General features: G+C 41.9%; 1 long non-coding RNA gene across 3 annotated transcripts; it reads left to right on the forward strand.

Moving 5' to 3' along the window:
• Positions 1-16: 16 nt before the first annotated feature.
• On the forward strand, positions 17-9053 carry LOC104915418. Of its 3 annotated transcripts, XR_002110176.2 has the most exons (5): positions 17-966; positions 1332-1471; positions 3492-3558; positions 5297-5452; positions 6443-9053. It is a non-coding gene; the product is annotated as an uncharacterized LOC104915418 (long non-coding RNA). The 3 variants fall into 3 exon arrangements; XR_796352.3 differs by lacking the exon at positions 1332-1471 and having other exon boundaries at positions 19-966; XR_796351.2 differs by lacking the exon at positions 17-966 and having other exon boundaries at positions 976-1471.

Below are 9053 nucleotides of genomic sequence, written 5' to 3' on the forward strand. Positions count from 1 at the left end.
TTTTGTGTGTGTTTAGCTAAGCAGCAGTAGCTCTCTTTTAATGGAAGGTGTTCTTGTACAAGATAGAAGAGACACAAGAGAAAATGAAGTTCAACTACTTTCATGCTGGCCTAAGGAGCAGTTATTACAGTTATTACAGCTAAGGGCTGTCAGTCAATAGAAAATGTAGCGCAGCAAAATATCAGAAGTTAAAGATGTTAGAATAGAATAATTTTTTTAATATTCTGAATTCTGGTAACTGTAACTGGAGTTCTACTTCAATATAAATTGGATCAACTGTTAATCGGTTAAGAGCTTCAACTCCTTTGTAAATGAATGTACTTTGCGCATCAAACTTAGGACATGTAAGACTTCTTTCATAAACGTTTTTTCCAGAAGAAATGTGTGACAGTGGCCCACAGTAATGGCAAAATAACTTGGGATTAATTGTTTGCTAATTGAGTAATTTGAATTTTTGCCAAATAAATAATATTCTGGAACAAGCTTTTCAAGTTTTTCCAGCAATGGATGCCTCAGAACAAACGACAGAGAAGGAAAGCCTCACATACTTTTACACAAGAAGAATCAAAACTCAAATACTGCAAATGCAACGTATGCTAAGGGAGAAAATTTCAACAAGATATTTATGTGATGTCCCTGTACATGAAAGCAGGGCAAGGGTAATGAAGCAGCACAGTTTTACTTTGGGGTAAATTACTGTTGTTTGCTATGCAAATCTTATGATTGTAATTAGACTTGGATTTGGAGTACTGTGTACACTGATCTTTGTTCCCTCTGTGCACGGGAGCTAATTCTAATGCTGCAAAACTGCACAGCAAATTTTGAGCGCTGCTCAGCAGAACAGTCATTTCTTGCAGTGCATCTTTGCAAGAAATGGGTGTTGTGAAAGGAAAGAGTTACCTCTGTGCTCACAGTGCGTGCAAGAAGTACTGCAGACGCCTTCAGAGACACTGAAGGAGGATTCAGGTACCGTAACATCCCTTAAGAGCAGAGGTTGGAGAAGATTCAGGAAGTTTGCCTGATAGGAATCTGGTTGTTAGCAAACGATTTTTTAAAAGTTGTGCTCTAGAGCTGATTGGCCAAGGAGCTGGTGGTATGCTCGGGCTCTTGTGGCAGTGATTGCGTTCCTAGTATAGCTATGTATAGCTCTGTTATCTCCACAACCGGACTTCGTGTAACCGCAGCCCGTGGCGCTGTGCCCACGCTAATGAGATCTCTCCTGAGGCCGGGCTTGTGTCTGTGGGGGTGGCACTGCCCAGGGATCGGGCCACTGCTTTGGAAACCCGTGTTTGTTAACTGCTGAAGTCCTGCCTGGCTGCTGTTACCTGCAGGAGTGCAGCCCCGTGAAGGGCTGATGGCCCTGCGGTTGTCCTGAGGGAAAGGAGAACGGGCCAGTCTGTAGTCTGCAGGATTGCCAAGGAGAGCTGTCACTTGGATCGAAGGAAGCACCTCTACACTGAGAATGGCTCAGGTATGGCAGTCGGCCTGCTGTGGTCAGCTGGCAGGTGGAAGTGTGTTCTGTGGGCACTGTGGCTTCTGGCAGCCTCCTGACAGCCAGGCAGAAACCAGCCGTGCTGCACACAGAATAACATTGTGCTGGTTATGGGATCTGCTAGCTTGTGTGGTTGAATCTGCGGGTAGATAAAGTGTTGCCTGGAACTCTGTGAAATTCTTTATAGGCAAAGAAGGAATGAATATCCTGTAGGGGATCCTATAGCATTGTTGCTCTGAAGGTAATGATCTGCTTTTTACAGCTTGTAGTTCCTGTGAATGTTTCATTTATTTTTGTTGTCTATAGATTAAAGGAGTAACAAAGCAGAGGTATGAAGGCGGTTTTATGATTTCCTTGCATGCTTGTGCATTATCACATATTCTTGTAAACATGACATGGAATCCATTAATCTGATTTCTATACATGTAAGTTAAGGGAGCAGAGAGACTGTAAAAGCATCAGGCAGTATACTAATGTTCCTAACAAAAAGCAGAAATGCGTTTTGAGTGTTGCAAACTGGTGCCACTGTGAAGCTGTAATGACGTATGCATTTCTTGCACTGTAATTTAGCACTGAATTATGAAGGACTGTGAGTTGGTCTGAAATTATCTCCAAGGAAGAATGTAACAAGACAACTTTGTGCTGTTAGTTTTGGGGGAAGAAATTGCAAAGACCTCCACTTCCCACAAGATTAACTAAGGCTGTGGACACTCTCAGCAGTTACCATATTTACAGTGGCCCGGTCTTGTGCTTCTGGTATACCCAGCAATTTTCAGCATGTGATATGCATTCAGAGTCAGGGTATCAGGTGCATCAGCATGACATCAGAAACACCATGAAGTAAATGTAGTTCGAGGACTGGAACTACAATTAAATCGCTAGATCAGCTAGCAATCTTCATATCCCACATCAGGAAATGCAGACGATCGTAGAGCAAACATTGGGTAGGTCTGGGTGTTTCATGATGCTGCATGGAGACTTCAGGCTGGAGTCTGCAGTAAGGTGCTTAATGAGTGCATGTATCAAGAGATACCAGGCTGCCAGAGTGCCAGCTGAAGTGAGTGGGGAAGCCAATTAGCTTAGAGTAGTGTCCTAATTGAGAGCTGCTTCCAGGTCTGGCAGCTGGTTTGTCACATTCTCCAGGCCAGCACCCCAGTCTTGGCTAGAAACCTTTCTCTCAGCTATTTATTTGCGCTAGCATTATTTTCAGTTTCAAGGAGCATCCTCCATGTACATTATAAAGTTCAATTTGAGAATCATAGAATCACCAAGGTTGGAAAAGATCCACAAGATCCTCCAGTCCAACCATCTGTCTATCACCAGTAGTTCTCACTAAAGAACAACACAGTGTCTAAATCTTCCTTGAATACCTCGAGGGCTAGTGATTCCACCACTTCCATGGGCAGAGAGCATTATGTTTTTATTATTTTGAAACCTAATCTTCCCCCACTGTGAATGGAGGCCTGCTGCGAGGTCAGTGCTGTGCTTGTGGGGGCACCTGGAGGTGGTGGAAAGCACTGGGTCAGGAGCAGGGATGTCACCATCAGTTACTGGGGCTGTACCAGCCGGCTTTCACAAGTTAACAGCCAAACTGCCTTCGATGAACTCATATTGCGGTCACACTGCAGTCTCTGAGAGTATCTGGTGGCAGATCTTTCCAATCGAGCCACCTTGCTTGGAAAATTCAAACCAAATCAGCTGCTCGTGCAGCAGTGGGATTTAATTGACAGAACAGTAGTGGTAATGTTGGAGGCTGGTTCAGGGGAGGCCCGTTGCGCTCGTTTTCCATGCTTTCTCCTCCTGGCCTGCCCGCTGCCTGCTCCAGGTCCTCCGCAGCAGCAGTGCCCCAGGAGGGCTGCAAGGTTTGCTCAGGAGCTGGGCTGCGATGAATCACAGTGGCATGGCATGGAGTGATAAGGTCGTGTACTTTACGATTAGATACATCCTCCCTCTAACAGCAGCTCTTTGTCTCCCTTTTGCTTTTGGTAATGTTTTTCAGCTGTTTGCATAGAACAACTCTCCAAGCAGGAGCTGCACAACTCGAAACAAAGTCGCTATTATTCTAGGTAAGCCCAGGAAGCTGGTAGAGGACCCCTAATAATTTCATTGCCCTCAGAAGACATAGATTGTTGGTAATCTATTTAAAAGCCTATTAAGTTAAACCACTGTGAAAATATTTCTTTTCTTGCAGCCTAGCTGTAAAGGACCTTCAGATACATAAAGCAGTGTGTAACAAGAAAAATCTGTCTTGCAGCTGTATTTAGGGTTTTTTTGGGTGTGCATTTTCAGTGATGCTTATAGAGTGGCATGTTCTTTATCTGTAGCTCTAACAGGAAAAAAAAAAAAAAAGTAGATTTCAGCTGTTTGTAGTGCAGGCATGCAGTCTGGGAGCCATGAAAAAAGAAAACTATTATGTGATCCCCAAAATACTGAAGAATATGGACTACTGCTGTGTTTTTAACTTGACAAATAAACAGGTCTACCTCCTCATTTACAGCTGATGGAAAGCCCAGAAAACTCTGTAGGAACACTTGGGAGTTATCTGGGGAGATTTTGGACTAGACTTGTAAGGCATGTAATTTATTCTAGTGCCTACTTTAGTTAACAAATGGAAACCTTTTGGAGCTGTGCTGAATACTGTATTTGTGACACTGTCCTTTCTCAAGGATTGTCCCCAGTGTCTCTCCAGATGTTGTCTCTGAGCCCTTATGCTTCTTTCTTTGGCTTCTAGCTTCAGCCTGACCTGAAGAGTCATCTTGCCAGCCCCAGTTTTTGCTATAGCTTCCCTTGGCTCCCTGAAATTCTCTTGCGTGTTCTGGCTTCATTCTTCCATTGCTTACTGTCACTTACTTGAATAGACTTGCTCAAAAGAATTTTCAGAAGTAAACCAAAACAAGGTAGTCATGGATGATTTGTTGGTTCACTACTTTTGTTTCTACTGTCTACAAAAAGGTTTTGTGCACTGTTTTTCCCATCACTCTGTGTAATTCCAGTGCTTGGATGCCTTCTGTTGAAGAGGATCATTGCCACATTTTGTCACAGCTCAATACGAGTTTCCCTGGCAACCAGCCTGAGCTACGCTGAACCAAAAATACCTTAATGTGCTGGGAGAATGTCAGTATTTGCAGACGTCTTTCTCATTAGTGACTTCTGTGGATGGTTCATGTATTCTGCAAATGCGATTACTGTGAAACTATGCCTGGGAAATGTGGTGTGCCTTTTGGCTTTCCATAGACAGCACAGTCTGGGAATGCTGCCTTTAGTGGTTGTCAACTGAGTTGTGGCTGTAACACCTACTATACTCATTTTTCATGATACACTAAGGGTCTCATCTTTTACTCAGCAGGGCCTGTGCAAGATCACAAAGAAACAATGATCTTTCCTGGGCTTCTTGGATCTCTGCAAGTTACCTTGATTATTACTAGCAACCTTGCCATTCTCATCTATATATAAATGCACATACCTTGATTTAAAGGTGCACATACTCTGAGCTCCAGTTTTGCTGCCATCCTAGTCTCCGCAGTCACTGTTGACAACATTTCCCAGTGAGCTGTGTATAAATCTTCAGAGGTCAGGATTTACCAGTGCACACAGGAGGGAATACACAAACTGGAGGTCTTATTTCAAACCTTCCTATTTCAGTTTTGGCTTTCAGATAGTCTTTTCTGTACCTAACGTGGAAAAGTGCTGTAAATAAAAACATTGATAATCTAATATGTGTTCTCAACCAAGACAATTACTAGAGACTAAATTGGAGAGAAATACTGCATTTTTAGTAATGGGTTCTCTTTCCTGGATTTGTAGGGTGTGAGGATTGCGGTAAAAGCCTTATAGGAGAATGCAAACTTCATGGACCACTCATCAGGGCTAAAGACAGGGTTATTCCTAGCCGAGCCCGTCTCACCCTACCTCACTACCTTACTTTGCGAGTATTGGAGCTGCGAGCTGGAAACCAGCAGAGTAAGTACTGTAGCTTTTTTCCCACATTTCATAAAGAGAAGGCCAGCAATACTAACACTAGCCCTTTTTTATGCATTACTTAAGACATAGTCCTCAGGTATTATCTAACTAAACCTCAGATTCAGCTACTGTTATTTATGACTGATTTCTAGTACCTTCAGTGCATAGGCTGATGTTTGGATATCTTTTGGAGCTGATGTGATATTTAATAGGAAGCTATCTGTTAGCTCTGTTGAGTTTATACAAGTACAATGAATGTTGAATTTGTAATAGTAAAAGCCGTACGCTATTGCATATCTTTTTCCCAAGCCATGCAGAAAAACAAGAAAGTGTATTCAGTGAAAGGCCAGAAGCAAAATGGTAAGTAACATCTCTCATCCAGCATGTAAACTCGAAAGAATATAGGGTGTTAAATCACTTTTTGCAGCATCTTCGACTCACATTATAGAAAGTTTGAATGCTCAAGCTTGAGCAAGTGAACTACATGCTCAGTGTGCTGTGTAAAATTAGTTCTGCCTAGATGACATTTCAGAAAGGGAATAGCAAGATGCCTGTTACGGTACACCATTGGCTATAGGTAGGAGATAACGAGATGAGTAAGACAGGTAATTTTGTGTTTTTATAGATCTTCTCTAATATTGGGAGATGACAACTTTCTCAACTATCTCTATAAGCATAGTGCTATGATAACATCTTGTACACTGAAGACAATCAGCACATTTGAGAATTGCATGTCACTGTCCTGTTGTGGATTTTAAGCACTTTTGTCAATTGTATTCAATGTAAGTTCCATTTTTACAAAGCCTCTTTATAGACTTGGATCCTTTTCAGACTCTTAACACTTTGAATGGTTTACCTGGTATATTTATCTTGAAGAAGAATTAATGCATTCAGGACTATTATGTTTAAATCCATTTTCTTAACTGTAACTATACAAGAAATAGATCATTGTGTCTGCATTAATAGTAGTCTGGTCTTTTTTATTTACAGTCCTTGGAGTATTTGCGAAGAAAGTAATACAGAAGAGAACACAGTTTGGTCCTTACGTTGGTCAACTGTCTACAAAATTGACCTGCTATGATGAGAGTAGGCTAGTTCTGCAGGTAAAAACCCTGTGCCTTAACATGAAGTGCGTATGTGTTTTTTAACATTTCATATGGGCAACTTGCCTTCTAATCTACTTAATTAATTGTACTTCTGATCTCTATGTATGAACTTAAGTCATATTATTGGATTGCACAGCATAGCCAGAAGTAACAAGATGTTCTTGTATGCTAAGTTTACTTTCCTGCTTTCTAGTTTTATCACTTCTGGGGTGATTTATCTATTCATCTAACTGTTCTTGATAAATTTTTCATGGAGTATGGCTATTGAGTGTATCCAGGGATAGTACTGTCTTCCCTGGTAGGGCTGTATTCACTTAGTTTGTTCAGCCCAAAGCTCAGGAGGCTGACAGGAGGCCTCGTGGCAGCCTACAGCTCCTCACAAGGAGAGAGTGGTGGCAGCACTGAGATCTGTTCTCTAGTGACAGTGACAGGACCTGAGGGAATGGCACAGAGCTGAGTCAGGGGAGGGTCAGGTTGGGTGTGAGGAAAAGACTCTTCACCAGAGGGTGATGGGCATGGCACAGATTCCCCAAGGCCGTAGGCAGAGCCTCCAGCTGCCGGAGTTCAAGAAGCCTTCGGACAATGCTAGGGTATGAATTTTGGGTGGTCCTGTATGGAGCCAGGGGTTGCACTCGATGATCCATGTAAGACCCTTCCAACAAGGGATACTCTGTGATTCTATGGATTAGAACCAAGAGAATTTGTACTTTACACCATTTTATTGGGAGGTTCATTTGTGTGCATTGGCTTAGCAATAGTGGCAGAAATATGCACTAGGACACCTGCTTAGTAGGAAGGAACAGTGCAAGAGTAAGGAAGCATTCCTTAATGATGTGATTGTGTATAAGCTTTGACAGACAGTGTAATAATTCAGTTTATTTGGTCAGGTTCTTATTTTTAGAGCGATTACTATCCCTTGTTGCATAAGCATGTGCAGTTCATCCGATCTGGACCTTTACACCAGTGTTTATACTTTTTCCACACACATAATGGCCTCTATCAAGACCAGCCTAGCCTAGATATATTTTCAAGTACATTTTTTCCCTCATCAGCTTCCTGGGAGTCATGGGTGATCATAGTCCTCTTATCCTAGGTCTCACCTGCACAGGTGTCTGTCACACAGCACATCTGTGTTCCAGTCACAGTCTCTGTCAGAACTCTGTGGCAAGTCTTGGTTCTTCCAAGACTTATCATTTAACATCAGACCTTTTCACCCTCCAAGAGACGGTCCTGTTATATGCTGTATGTCTTCATTTGAGTTTTCTTCCTCAGAAGCTTTGGGCTGGAATACAGGCTGCTGTGGAAAAAGGCATACATACAGATACTTCTGCAGTTTCATTTGAGAACGAAAATTGTAGGTCCAGTAATTGCTGTAGACTTCATTTGCTTATGGAAGTCATATGAATGGTCTGCCAGGAAGGTAACACTGTCCTTCTGTGGGATTTTCATAGCATGATGACACCGGAGAGCATTAGTTTCTTCTGTTCCTATGCAACACTTTAATTCTTACAAATGTGGAAAAGGTAAGGTACATATCTAGCAAGTTAGCGAGCATGGATGAGCTAAGCACCCAGTTCCTTCCTCTCCACCAAGCCATTGCAAACCTCACCCTATCCTCTATCAGTCAGCCCAGTTTGCTTCAAAGTGTACTGTGATAAGCACAGCTCTGATTGTTGAAGAGAGTATTTCTTCACAAGAAGAGACTGGACTGACTTTTCCTACATGGCAGCAGTAGTTGCTTGGCATTTCTCTTAGCAGCATTCTGAATGTGATTAAACTGGGACTTGTCCAGCAGGCAAGTGTTTCCATTGGAAAAATGACAAAGTTGGGTAAAACAGTCCTCAGAAGCAGTGGAGATAAAACTTGTTTTGCAATTAATGGTTAGCTTAGATGGTTATTGGAACCAATACATGCAGTGCTGGCATCTGTTGTGCAGCTTCAAATGTCTACATTCAGTGTAGTGGAAAAGCAACTGTCCTGTATGAGGTTGGGGCTGTTTACTCAGAGACATTCTCTTGAAATGGAGTGTAGGAAGAATGAAGTAAAGCAAAATGAATGAGGTCTTTCTGGCACGATTGTTCATTCGTATTTAATTTTACATTTTTAAGAAGAGATGACTGTTAAAAAGTCTCTTTGGAATTATTGCACAACTTGTGTGATTGTTCCATGCAAACCAGCATTAATGCAGCATTGAAGTTTGAGATTATCAGCTACTCAGGAAGTACATTAAGGCACAAAGCTTATCTTCCTGCCTGCTTGCACTTAGTTCTTGTTCTTATAATACTATCTTTATATAACATAAAAAATGAGAAATATAAACTGGAAATACATACAAAGCCCTTACAGCTATTTTACTAGTTGGGTGCCTCAGAAGGTGCTCATTCTTCATTTGCTTTTGCATTTGGTGTTCTCTAAGAGTGATCTATTTTGAAACAAACATGATTTCAAAGAATTTATCACCACAAGAAGGTAAATAATTGGTAGCCCTGGTTCCA

This window comes from Meleagris gallopavo (assembly GCF_000146605.3).
Source record: "Meleagris gallopavo isolate NT-WF06-2002-E0010 breed Aviagen turkey brand Nicholas breeding stock chromosome 2 unlocalized genomic scaffold, Turkey_5.1 Chr2_random_7180001854141, whole genome shotgun sequence".
NCBI classification, from domain to species: domain Eukaryota; kingdom Metazoa; phylum Chordata; class Aves; order Galliformes; family Phasianidae; genus Meleagris; species Meleagris gallopavo.